Consider the following 14533-nt stretch of genomic DNA (forward strand, 5'->3'; position numbering starts at 1 on the left):
CCGTTGCCTCTGAACCCTGAACTACTAGACCAAGTGAAGGACGCTTGTATATACACTAAATTAGATCTCCGGGGGGCATACCATCTGGTACGTGTAAAAGAGGGCGACGAATGGAAGACTGCTTTCCGCACTACGTATGGGTTATTCGAATACCAGAAGATGCCTTTCGGGTTGTGCAATGCACCAGCAGCCTTCCAATACTTCATGAACAATGTCCTTCGTGAACTCATTTACGTTTGTGTTGTCGTGTATATCGATGATATTCTAGTATACTCCTCTTCAGAATTTGACCATGTGAAGCACGTCCGAGCAGTCCTTGAGAAATTGCGTCAGTACAAACTATATGCAAAACTAGAAAAATGCATTTTTCATGCCACAGAAGTTGAATTGCTTGGGTTTATCCTGACCCCAAAGGGAGTCCGAATGGACTCACGAAAGGTGGACGCAATCCTTAAGTGGCCATCACCAAGTTCAGTTAAAGGAGTACAAAGCATGCTCGGCTTTGCCAATTTCTACCGCAGATTTATCCCAGATTTTTCACATGTTGTACATCCCATCACAGCACTCTTGCGAAAAAATAAACGCTTTATGTGGACTGAAGAAGCTGAAAATGCCTTCCAAGAGCTGAAAGCGAAATTCACGTCTGCACCTGTGTTAAAGCACCCGCGCCCTGAACTTCCATACATAGTGGAAACTGATGCATCCAGTCTAGCCATGGGAGCTGTCCTGTCTCAAAAGGACCCTGAAACTGGCCAGCTTCACCCAGTAGCATTTTGGTCCAGAAGGTTCTCGGCACCCGAGTTAAACTATGCGGTTACCGACAAGGAGTTATTAGCCATTAAATCCGCCTTCAAGGCTTGGCGGCACTATCTTCTCGGTGCCAGGCATACCATTACTGTGATTACCGATCAACGGAACTTACAGTATTTAAAAATAGCCAAGGCCCAATCGTCACGTCAACTCCGATGGGCATTGTTCTTTGCCGAGTTCAATTTCGTGATAACCTATCGACCAGGTTGTAAGAATGGTAAAGCAGACGCCTTATCCCGAATAGGGATGGGAGAGGCAGAAGTGAACCCAGAACCAGTACCTATAATTTCCGAACAAAGGATTCTTGGCATGATTACTCTACAGACATTCAGGTAAAGATCCAGCAACTCTTTGATCCTACACCCCTGCAGGACTGGGTAAAGAAAGGCCCGGACTACTCTGTCACCAATGATCTGCCTTATTACCAAGGGCGGCTATTTCTGCCACACAAGGAACTACAAGAGCTAGTCATTTCCCGTTATCATGATACCCTAATGGAGGGGCACCCAGGTATTGCAAAAACTGAAGCAAAAATTAAAAGACAACTCTGGTGGCCCACCTGGCGAAAGGATATTAAATCATTTGTGATGTCTTGTGGCATTTGCGCCCAATACAAAAGTCAAAAGAAAAAACCAGCTGGGCTCTTACAACCTTTAGACATTCCGCCTACACCATGGCACACCTTATCATTAGACTTTATTACCGATCTACCTCCTTGTAATGGGTTTAACACCATTCTAGTTATTGTGGATCTTTTTTCCAAGATGGCCCACTTTATTCCTTCAAAAGGACTACCTTCAGCCTCAATCCTGGCCAAAGAATTCCTCGAAAACATTGTTCGCATACATTGATTTCAGTCCTTGTTGTTCTCTGACCGGGGCAGTCAATTCATTTCACATTTCTAGAAGAAATGTTGTCAATTGGCGCAAATCGATGTGAGATTATCGACCAGTCACCACCCCCAGACGATGGTCAAACGGAGAGGACCAGCCAGACTCTTGAACAATACCTGCGTTGTATGTTACATCAGACTGAGAGTAATTGGAAGGACATTCTTTGGATCGCCGAATATGCATACAATAATTCAGGACATTCTGCCCCTTTTATACCCTTTATGGGCACCACCCTCGAACCTCAGACCTTGACTCACCCCAACACTTAGAAATGCCCGCAGTGGACCATCTACACGCTACGATTACACAAGCCTTTAAGGAGGCAACTGCACATTTAAAACAGGCGAAGGAGAAATTTAAGAAAGATGCTGATCGGCATAGAAGTGATACTCCACAGTACCAGATAGGGGACCAAGTATGGTTGGCCACAAAACACATACCTCTCAAGGGAACGCAGACCTTTAACCCTAGATATTTGGGACCTTACTCTATTAAGGCCATTATCAACCCGGTGGCCGTCAAGTTGAATTTACCTGCTAATATGCGAATTCACCCTGTCTTTCATGTGTCACTTTTGAAGCCAGTGCAACCAGGGACAAGACTAACCTAGCCACCAGACCCCATCCTTATAGACGGGGAACCCGAATTTGAAGTTAAGAACATCCTGGACTCCAAGATGGTGAAGTCAAAACTTTTTTATTTAATCGACTGGAAGGGTTACGGACCACAGGAAAGCTCTTGGGAACCTAGTGACCACGTGCATGCACCTCGATTGGTGAAAAGATTCCACCGAAATTTCCCAGACAAATCAAAACCACGGGGAAGAATGACTTTAGGAGGGGCCTTGGGGGGGAGTGCTGTCATGATGCCTACCCCCGGGGAACCAGACCAGGTCCAGCAACCCTGGAAGCAGGTATCAAGTTATTTTGAGCAAGCCCAAAAACCCCTGCTGGGGGCTGTTTGGGTGCAGAAAAACAAAGTTTTATTTTTAACTTTACCCATTTTGTATGGAAATGATGTACTATGCAATTTAAGCCTCTGATAAAAAGCTGTACACAGCTTGAAACACGTGTCAGGCTTCTCTTCGCACAAACAATAAAGGCTTTTCTTTGCACAAACAACTAATTATAATTTCTTGGCGCAGTGAGACTGGGAACATCTTTGTTTTTCTTCAACTATTCCTGTGGATGTGTATTGGCAGTACATCCACACCGCCCAGATACCCGCAGCCTTGATGTGTATTTTCTTAATCACTGTATAAGCGCTGTGGAATCGTGACTTTTTCTGCCATAACTTTGTTCTTGTCATTTTCAAGTCACTATACCCAGCAGCTGTATTATGGCTGAAGCAGCTGAATATTTACTCACTCGAGATGATGACATTAAAGCATTATTTTCCCCTCGGGGCTCAACTCTGAATCCTTTCAAAAGAATGGACACTGCTAAAACAGACCTTAGATCCTTATTTTTTAAACTAGAAAAACTAAGTATCAAGGAGATTAACAAATTTTGGGAGAAAACAGCTTTGGCTCATTATTTACACGAACAAAAAATCCCCAGGGGACTCAGAATCCTAATTTTACCGGATTTTGAGGATACCCTAGACACTGATCTTCTATCAGAATGGGAAACTAATTTAACCTCTAGTTCTAATAAAATGTTGGAGCTCTTAGTAGAACATGCTAAGTTAGCTAGTTAGTAGAACATGCCACTCTGGTACATTCCCGCATCGTTATTGAAATTGACAGAATTAAGGAACAGATTAACTCATTTAAGGCCCCCAGCTCAACCATTAACAAAAACTTTAGGACACTCTATGAAATTTTGCGGAAGCATCAAGATGAGGTCCAACTCCGCAAATCTAGGAAATTTTCCAGGGATGATAAAGATTATAGAGACAATAGAATTTACACATATCAAGCCAAATATGATGAGGTCTCGAGATCTCGCTCTAGCAGTCTGGCGTCTACTCCAGCCAGTTCTGAGATTGATAGTGATTCTGAAACAGTCCCTCCTCGCACATCTAATGTTTCACTTACTGACCCTACCTCATCTGTTACACTCGATAATTCTGAAGAGGATTCAGTAGAGCCAGAAATTGTGCCATCAGGTCCATCGCCTTTTTTGGAACAACTCAGGCGCTACAAAAAAGGCAACAGAATAGCTGCAACAAAAAAAGTTCGTTTCCAGACCCCACTATCCACAAATATTGCAACCCTAGGCATACCACACGGGGCACAAGGGGCGGCAGGCCCAGGCAGCGGACCCGTACCACCGTCCCGAAGACTAACCAGGGCCATGTCACAGCAACAATTTCCCAACCAGAATCTGTAAATCTTATTACCAATTTAAGTACATATCAGCTCTCTTCAGCTGAAATATCTGTGTTGAACAAGGGACTCTCTTTTGTCCCCACAGTTATGAATAACTTCGTAGACATCCAAATTGATTTGTTCAAGTTTATTCGGAAACTTAAACTGAAGAATTTTTTTGCTACACAAGTACGGACTTATAAACCTACGCCACCGACACCTATCCCGTCTCCCATTTCTCTTCAAACTCTATTTAGCACCCATGTATTCATGACTTTGGATGATGCAATATCCAATACCTCTACTAGCGTTACAGATGTTCTTAAAGAACTTGATATTGTACAGCAAAATGTGTGTATTAAGGAACTGTCCAGGAAATCTACATTTTCGCCAACACTTCCGCCTGATAATATTATTGATACATTTTATCAGGCGGTGTTAAAGGATATTCATCATTTGGAAGACTCTATTCCTGGACGCACATTTAAAGTGAATTGTAATTTGAATAAACTTGAAAAAGTTGCAATCTATCATTTGTCTCGTAACGAAGATTTTATTATTAAAGAGGCTGACAAAGGTGGCAATGTGGTCATAATGAATAGGTGTGACTACATTGCCATGGGTATGCATCACTTAGATTCGGCAGGTTGTTACTTAATCATTCCGCACAATCCTCTACATTCTATTCATGAAATGGCTAATGCACTTATTTTGAAATGGCATAAATTAGGTTGTTTAACTGATGTTGAAAGGAATTTCCTTACAGTTGACGGGCCCATCATGCCCACTGTATATTTTCTACCGGAAATCCATAAGGCTTTCTCAGATATACCTGAGGGGAGACCGATAGTTAGTGGAGGCGGTGGGGTACTGGAGCCAATATCCATTTACATTAATGAATATTTACTACCAGAGGTATTGCGGAACCCAACATTTATTAGAGATACCATGCACATTTTGGAAATGTTAGATCACCTCAAATTTAACCAAGACTGTTGGTTGGTTACCTTAGACGTCAAAGCTCTGTACACGTCAATAGCTCACCACAAAGCATTACAAAGTGTTGATTTTTTGTTTCGAGAATTTTCTGCTTCTTATTTTGAGCATCTAGAAATGGTCAAGGAATTATTATTATTTACTTTGCAAAACAATGTTTTTGTTTTCAATCAGATGTACTTTAAGCAAATGATTGGTATAGCTATGGGTGCAAGCTTTGCACCTGCACTGGCGAATGCTTTTATGCATTGTTTCGAGCAAACATGTGTGTTTTCTAAATCCATGTATTCACCTTTTATTTATTTGTGGAAACGTTACATCGATGATGTTATTTTAGTGTGGACTGGTACAAAAGATCTTCTTGTTGAATTTGTATCCTGTTTAAATGATAATGATTGGGGATTACAATTTACCTCAACCTTTAGTCAATCTCACATTGACTTTTTGGACCTTTTCATAGAACTAACCGCTAACGGCCTAATTACCAAAACCTTTCGCAAATCGACCTCAGTGAATGCCACGTTACATGCAGAATCATGCCATAAAAAACATGTCATTGCCAATATTCCCAAAGGGGAATTCATTCGTGCTAAGAAAAATTGCTCCCAATCAGTGGATTATGATCAAGAATGTGCTCTTATCAAATCCCGATTTTTGAATAGAGGTTACCATAAGAAGTGTGTCGAACAAGCATCAGCCACAGTACGTCAGGTTAAGAGAGCGGATCTATTGGTGCCGAAAACTCGGTCTAAATCATTAAACCCTGAAAATATCAGGTTTATCACAAGATATAACTCTGATAGTCACAAAATACATGCTATTTTAAGGAAACATTGGCACTTGTTACATCTCGACAAAGACATCTCAAATTGGTTGGACACTAATGTCAGTGTGATTTACAGCAAAGGTACATCCCTTAAAAATGTATTGAGTCCATCATTTATGAGCCCCTTATCTATACCCAAGACTTGGCTCAATTCCGCCAGAGTCCTTGGCTTTCATAAATGTGGTGTTTGTAATATGTGCAACTTTACATTTGAAACATCCGCAATCTCTTTTGGGCTACGAGGTAATCATGAAATCAAGTCTTTCATCAATTGCAATTCTAAGTTTGTAGTGTATTGCATTATATGCACCTGTGGCCTGAAATATATAGGGAGCACTATTCGCCCACTTAAAATTAGAATTCGTGAACATCTGGCTTCCATTGGGAGCCAAGATGCTAAATATCCCCTTGCCTATCATTGGCAAAAATCTCATCAAATGGAGGAACAGAAGGAGAAGAGGTTAGAATAAGAGCAAAACCTTCGATCGTTACCTGAATTCCGGATCCACCGCGCCTTCGAGCTGGAAGAAAGAAGCATTTTACGCGCGCCGCCTCGCCTGCTGCAGCGCCGCGCTGAACTCACCGGCCTTCGCTGCATCCTCACGATCCACCACATCCTTCTACACGTTCCCGCCGCACTCTGGCACCTAAGGAGAACACAAGAACAGCAAAGGTGAGCCAAGGGAATAAACAGAGGCAATATTCCTCTTCACGGGTCGGCGCAGTCTCCATTGCATCCTCGCCGAACCCCAGCCCCTAAGGGGAACAAAAGGACAACAAGGTGAGACGAAGGGACAAACAAGGGGAACTCTTCTCACCACAATAGACTTACCTAATTTTACCGCCGGAGGCATTATTCTCCGAACTTCATATTTTCTCTCCACACCTGAATAAGGAAGCAAGCCACAGGTTACATTCTGGCCTTATTTTATTGAACTGTGTAGGATAAGCCAAATCCTTACCTGAACTTCGTCAGCTACCACGAGGAACTCTTCGCTGGGGTCAAGCTGCAAAACTGCAAGGAATCGGACAAGAGTGAAAGTCAGACATGTGAACTCTTACGAACTACATACTTTTTGGAGTCAATATTCTTCTGGAACTCACCAATTCCTTCGAGCCAGTGAAGCAACTGGTTATCAACGCGCCCCTGAGCTCAATGCAGGATGGAGAGCTCCTCTTTTCAAACCATCAGGTGAGACTATAAGAGGGGACATCAAAGGTGATCTGTGGGGAGAACAGCGGGGGTGGGGGGATTTACGCTCAACCCCACGGGTGGTTAATTCCCTTTCTCCATTTACAGAAGAATATTCCTACGGGCCAAGCAAACGAAGCTAGGTGGGCCGGTCCAGTCCGTCATCTCGGCCCTACGCGTCACATTGGTGGAGACCGCAGCTGTCCAGTTCAGATCGACGCCTCTGTGGGAGCCAGGTGAGCGTAACAATTATTTATTTTATTTATTACGGCCGATCTGAAACTATTTGCTTTCAAGGATAGTGCAATGGAGTATGTTCGGCTCTAAAATCAATGCGAAAACTAACAAAATAAATCAAGGTTAACACACAATGAGAAACAACTGTTTGTTTAAATGCGTGTGGAATGTGGACCTGCATGCCCATGTGCCCGGTACAAAGATGATCCCACAAACGTTTTACTTTGTCTTCATTCATTCATTCATTCATCCATTCATTAATTCTTCATTCCGGTATAAAAGCGTCTAAAGAGTTACTTACATTAACTATATTATATAGTTTCCATTGTGTCTCTGCGTAATGCAGTCCGTAAATCCCACTGTGCTCTTGACAACGATTTTTCGTATACTGAACTAACATGAAACTCGGTCTAGTTTCAGAATTTTCTGCCTTATCGTCTTTTATGTTATTGCACCCCTCCTTCAAATGAAGTCCTTTCGGCATGGTCCCTGTCTCTCAAGGTCAAAAAACAATAGAACCTTATACTGCCAGTGTGAGTTGTGGGCCTCTTCAGGCCGCCAGCTGAAAATCAAAGCCGCTGACCTTCACTCTAAACGAGCATACATTCTTACTTTGCAACATCCCGTAGTAAAGCCATCTGTGAGAACTTGAATTTTCCAATCCATCTATGTACTAGGCCTCAATGTGCAAATGTGAACTGGCTTCTCTCCCATCTGCAACGGCTCGCTTGGCGCGTTCTGAGGCCCCCAATTTTGTCCTCGTTGTCCGCGAGCTTTGCAGCCCTAGAGAACCATAACTGTGGAGACATTGACTTTTTGGGGGAAGGTCAGGGAAAGTATAACGTACCCGAGGAGTTGAGTTGAAAGTGAGATTTATTGTTTGTTTGTTTTGTTATTTGCAATACGCAAGCCTTGCGAAACTTAGTTACAGCAACAAAAATATATACATACACATATTGACAAGGTCAGCGATATGAGGTTAATAGAGAGAGAAGTCAAACATGAAACCCAGGTTGTTCGCCACCCAGGATGGTGAAGGGAGGGGTTAGGGTTAGCATACTTTGTATGTACACTGTACAATGACATTTATTTACAAAAAGACAATCATATTACAATTATTTAAACCAGGATTTGTACTTCACAACCAGCTCTGCTTTGGGTGGACATGGCACAGTGGCAATGTTTGGTGGCAATGCATCAGTGCTCTGCACAGAAACGTTCAAAATTCCATATCTGTGCTTCTCGAGTACAGCAACAATAAGGCTTTTTACAAAGTCGAACTCCATTTCCTCATAGACTGGTTTGATGACCCATTGCTTACTTCTTTTAGAAAATACCTTAGTGTAGCGAGGCATCCTTACATTACCCGTAGTCCTAGATTGTTCACGGCAGAGATTCTCGTTATGGGCCAAGACCGCAAGTAGAGTCCTATGTTTCATGCCCTGTATGCTGAAATGCAAGCGCTTTGGCATGTACTTTAGGCACATATTGTGGAACACCTCCAAACCTCCTGTGTGACAGAATTCTGTCAGTCCCCTCAAATCTCTTGATAGAGTTTTATCGAAAACAATCTTCTCAATGACTTTGTGTGTCGGTGAAGATGGAATCAACCACTTCTTCTTCCTTGCCTCCTCTGGGGACAAAGGGCCATGTTCACATTGGTGGAAATGTAGGTGTTCTGACCAGCGGTGAACGTTGGTACAGTGGTGCATCAGTGACCGCCATTTTTCAAGTAGTATTTCTGCTGACCCTTCACAAGTTTTGGAGCTCCACCAAAGATGGTTGCTGATAGACTGGGACCACTGTGAAATACTTTCCAAACCTTTTTTCTCCCCTGCAGCCGAGATTTTCTTATTGATTGATTTAGCAAGATGCCATACATCAAATTGATTTTTAATATGTGGGAACTGCTCTCTCATTGTCTTGGCAATTGAAACGTGTCTGTCCGTGGCTATGAGGTCTATGTGCATTCCCCTCGATTGTAGATATTCCACTGATTTTATAAATCCTAGTTTCTCCATGGCCACTGAGGATGTACATTGTGTTACCTGCACGACCACCAAACTCACAATTTTCTTACTATCCATGCCCTGAAAGTGGCACGTGCAGTACTTGGCAGAAAATCCAGGGCTGTCGCACTGTCCATCGCCGGCTAGCCTGAATCGTTTCCCTTCAAATGTACTTGCGAGAGACAATTGTTCAATTTTCCAAGCATCACTAATGGCCAGAAACAGATAATCATGTTGGTATTTGTAGTACTGCGTTTTAGAAATGAAATGAAGTCCCACAAACTGAAAGAAAGACTAACTTTCTAAAACTGGACCCACTAAAAAGTGATGCAGCTGCACACAGTAGATTGCCTGCTGGCAGCTTCCCCAGCATCGGTTGTGCAGACCATGAGAACGCATGATTTAATCTACAGGCGGCATGTATTTTGACGTTACTGCCTTGTTTTTGACGAGTCACATGAATCAATGGCCTCCGACATACTTTCCCTCTGACGGAATTTCAGCATACTTATAATATCTATCAAACAACTGTTGAATACTATGTATTTGCCCTCTTTCATTAGACTGTCATCCGGTGTCACACTTGTTTCGGACTGCATCGTTGAGGACATTTCAACACAACTGAAAGAAATATCGCCGATATCAGGTTCTGATGCGTCGGTGAATGCTGCTGCTGGTTCATTCTCTTTCATTTCAACATCTGTTACTTCAACATTGATGGGAGAATACAACATTGTCGACAGCTTTTTTGGTGGCAATTTTTTGGCGGGTGTAGATTGTGTGAATTGATCTGCGACTACTTCCGAGCTATCCTCAATACATTCAGTATCATCTTCTTGTGGTGGTGCAGTCGCACTGTAGCAATGGTCCATTACAACTTTACTGGATTCTCCGTACACATTCATTTCATGTTCTGGCCATTGGATATGAGCATCTCTAGTCTCAACACGCAGCGTCTGAATTAATAGTTCCTCCATAGTGTAAATGGTCTGGCAAGCAACATATCTCATTCGCTTCACTGTCTGTGTATGTATAGTTCGTAGACCCACGGGAGACTACAGGACAGATTGGAAAAGGGATGTTCAGTTTAAACACAAGATAAAGTATAGTACAATTGACTGGAAAAAACATAAAATAGTCCCCAGCACAAAGAAATTCTAAAGTTATGAACTGTTTGTAACTAACCTTATTTCTGTTTCTTTTCTTTACAACTTTCTTGACTCGACCTTCAACATTGTTTCCGCATCTCTTCCCTTCCTCTTGCGCTGCAACGACTACATTTTCTGTATCCGCATAGACAGCACGGAATGAGGCTCCGTCGACTCCCTGAAACATAGTACTTTCATTACTATGTATCACAATATTGATAACATAAAACACACATGAGGACGAACACACAGGTACATCTCAATAGCTCAACACGAATTAAACATTGTGTAGAACAATCAAACGACAAGTATTCGAGCTCTGATGACCTAGTTCCATGGAACTGTCAGTATCCATACCTCTGGCTCTGCATGGACTGCCATGAATGATTGTATTGGAGAGCAGGCATCAGCAACTCCCTGAAACACAGTACTTGCGTTAGTATGGTTTTCAATATTGTAAACATAACACACACTTGGGGTCGACGGCACAGGTACATATAAAGAGATAACCACAAATGATGCATTGTATAAAAGAATCAAGGAATATTTAAATATGATCAGATTTAATCGACTTATTTCTCCGCTCTTCAGCTGTTGAATCGTCCTCCCAACTGCCGTCCGAAAACCCATCGTTTTCGCGTGTTTCCCTTTCCAGTAGTTCCTCCTCGGTATACTCGGGCTCGTACATGTAGGGCATTATTGTAGCCATTGTGTGTTAAACAAACTAAAATAATTTATAGCGATGGTACTGGTATCTGTTCACACGGGCTACAAGCAACAAAGGTAGCTGACCAGAGCACAGAAACGAGTCACAGAATACTCAAAGTAACACAGAGAGAGGAATGGAATCGAAAATCTGCTGCTGTGTGTTGTGAAACGGTCTGTTTATACTTATTGAGGAAAGAGGCGTCCCGCCATTTCCATGGCAACACGTCATTAGCTGAAGCGCAGAGAATGTTGACACGAGACGTGCTTTGGCGTTGTGAAATGGGCGGTACGCATCTGCTGATGACAGGTTCAGGGGCGGGGGATATGATTTAGTGCCGCAAAAGCAGGTCAGCCAGGGCGATGGGGCAAGTGATAGGATTATCACAAAATGGCAGCGCCCTGATGCCTGTTTTCGCGTGCGTTTAATGGACGAAAAACTCGGGTAAGGTCCATAGGAAATGTTTCTAAAATCGAGCGACTTAGGCTTAAAAACACATGGCCGACCCGTAGGGACAATAAAATTTTTTGACCAAACCATTCCTTTAAATACAAAGTTTGTTTTAACTTTGTGGCCATTTCTATCCGCGGTTACGTGTTAGTATAGCAACACTGGTCTGTCAAATCCTAATGTACTTACCTTGAATTTACTGGCACAAGTGGAATTGGTTGTGTGTAGTGTATTTTGCGTGTGGTTTTGAATATATAGAAGTGAAGTGTTTTATAACAGATGGTTTAAAAATAAATGTACTTATATTTTTCTACCTGAAACCTTGAGTCAGTGTTTCCTCGAGTCACAGTAATTGTGGTCCTTTGTGTAATCTCTGCTACTGCTCATTTACTCTTGAGATAAGTCTGGCTGCTCCGCTACTGCTACCACTTTAAGAGTGTAGTACAGGCTTGTACCAAAGGTGAACTTGTATTACCACTTGTGGTCTTAATTGTGTGTAGTGGTCCCTAAGGGCACTGCACAGGATTCTGCCTAACAGCGCCACACGCGGATTCAGCGCAGACCTCAGGTAAGCCACACGCAGCGCCCTTCCATGAATCGACAAACGGCTGCGTGTGCGTGGCTTTCGCACACGTGCGCTGCGATTTTCACGCTTGAAGGGACTGAATGCTCCTAGCTCAGACAAGGTTTGTGCGCTTTGATAGCACTAAGGTGGTGAGCTTGCACAGTATAAAACAAACAGTAATAATAGTGCGAGATGGAACAAGCATGGATGCTTTGTTAGGAAATATTTACTTTTTGCTGCTTTCCACCAATAGCCTTCAATGGGGAACCATATATTTTTGCTATTGTGTGCATCCTGATCTGACTTTTTGGAGCCTCACTTACCTTGCTTTGCTCATTTTTATGGGAAGACAGATCAGTCCCTAAGACTATTAGTAACAGGAGAGACTTTATTCCATAGTGGAATTCTTATTTTTAAACTGCACGCAATTACCTTATTGTGCAGTTCTTTGGGAATACTTTGTGTCCCTATTATTTTTTTCTTTTACAAGTTTACTGTTGCAGACATAATGTGTTCAAGATGGACTGTTGAAAGTGGACATTTTTATACCGTTTTTGCCTTTTGCACTTTTGCATTTTACTGCATAATGCCATTCAGAGTACCATATACTTACAAAATGGAGGTCCCACAAGATTTTTGCTCGTCCTTTGGCCATTTTGTGCCCAGACCTCCTTTCTGCCCTCCCAGGCATGCAATTGCCTAATTTGGAAAACCATTTCGTGGGCAAAGCTCCTGGTTCCCCAGGTCAAGTGAGGGTCTGCTTGTGTGGCCGGATGTGGGGTCCGAAAATGTCATCTGCACCCTTGGCCCTTGCACCTCCCTTGACCAGAAAAAGCCTACACGTAAGTGAGCACAGTGGATCCAGGAATCTCTAAATTGGTAGCTGAAGAAATCTGAGAAAGGTGGGGTGAGTTTGCATACTTAATCCTACCACCACTCCTGCCATAGGGTTGCATGGGTGTAAAGTCCTAACCCTACCCCCTCCCATGCCTGGCTAAGATCAGTGGTAGTATGGTCAAGGATCCTCCCATATGCTTCCCTAGAGTGGTGGGATTGAGACAGGAACCTGTAAGAACTTTACTTACCATGTGTTTCTGTTTTTGGAAAAATACCTGCTTCTACCGTTGGCTTTGGCAACTCTTGTTCGTGAATAACACAGTGATAAACCCCACTGACTCGCTGCAAAGTGAATCTTGTGGAACTAGTGTCTTTTGGGCACCACGTGCCATTTTCTAGCAGGGCAGGACTTATTTAGAACTAGGGACATGAAATTAGGTTTATGGGTGTTCAATTTTCTTACAATGTACTTACCTGTCTCCAACAGGTCCTAAATTGCTAATTGTTCGCTTGTTGCTTTTAAGATGGCTTACAATTTCCTAGCCGATTTAAAAGGTATGGCGTTTGTGTTCTGTTATCAGGAACCCCAGTCAATGTATGTATTTGTGTATATAAGTAGTAGCTGTGTGACAATAATTACCTGGGGTTTTCATTGGTTAGGAGTGTATTTAACAGCCTAATATATATCATTGTATATTTTTGTACATCTTCCGTCTAACTTGAATTATTGGAGTGGTGTGTGTCTCATTGTAACACTAGACCACCCCCACACCCCCTGAGACTAAGCCATACTGCTCTTCTACCCTGCCTTGTTTGGATTTGGCTAGACATCAGTGTTTTCCCTGGCCACTATAAAAGGGTGCCCTCCCAGAATCCATCCAAAGGTTTGATTCTGAAAATCCATTTGAACACACTGCAACAACGTATAGCAAAGCCAATGAGTGGAATAACTAATCTTCAAATTATCACGTCTATGAAATTAAGAAGGTTAACAGACAGGTAGATGATAATTAGGGGTGATATATAGACCCCATTAATATAAATCTATTACTGGGGTGATTCATTAATTCATATTCAGAAACATTGCCAGCGAGCTATCCTGGCAGCCCTATGAAAGAGTTGTATTTAATGACCTAAATTCACTATTGCCACCTTGTGGCCAAATGTTGAATTGATTGCATTGCAAACGGCTTTTTTTCTTTTTCTTGGGGTTTTGTCTACTTATCTGTTAATTAGTCCGTTATTGTTGCGCTTATTTCTTCATAAGCACAACAATAAGAACACTTCAGTTCCCCCTGCAGCTAATACCAGCCCTGCCATCACAATGCTGGCAGGAAATTAATGTATTTTTCCGCAATGTTGGTAGCGGCAACATTGCATAAATAAATTAATCGAATCCACGGACCCGACATGCATTATCCAAATAAATAAATAATCCATGCCATGGCAGAGGAGCCGGAGGTGTGCAGGACTGTTACTGCCTCTGGTGCCCCCTGGATAGGGGCACCAGAGGCAGTTACAGGCCTCAGCCATGGCCTGGTTTATTTATTTAT

This window comes from Ambystoma mexicanum, chromosome 1q (genome assembly GCF_040938575.1).
Source record: "Ambystoma mexicanum isolate Mex_15411 chromosome 1q, UKY_AmexF1_1, whole genome shotgun sequence".
In the NCBI taxonomy this organism is placed as follows: Eukaryota; Metazoa; Chordata; class Amphibia; order Caudata; family Ambystomatidae; genus Ambystoma; species Ambystoma mexicanum.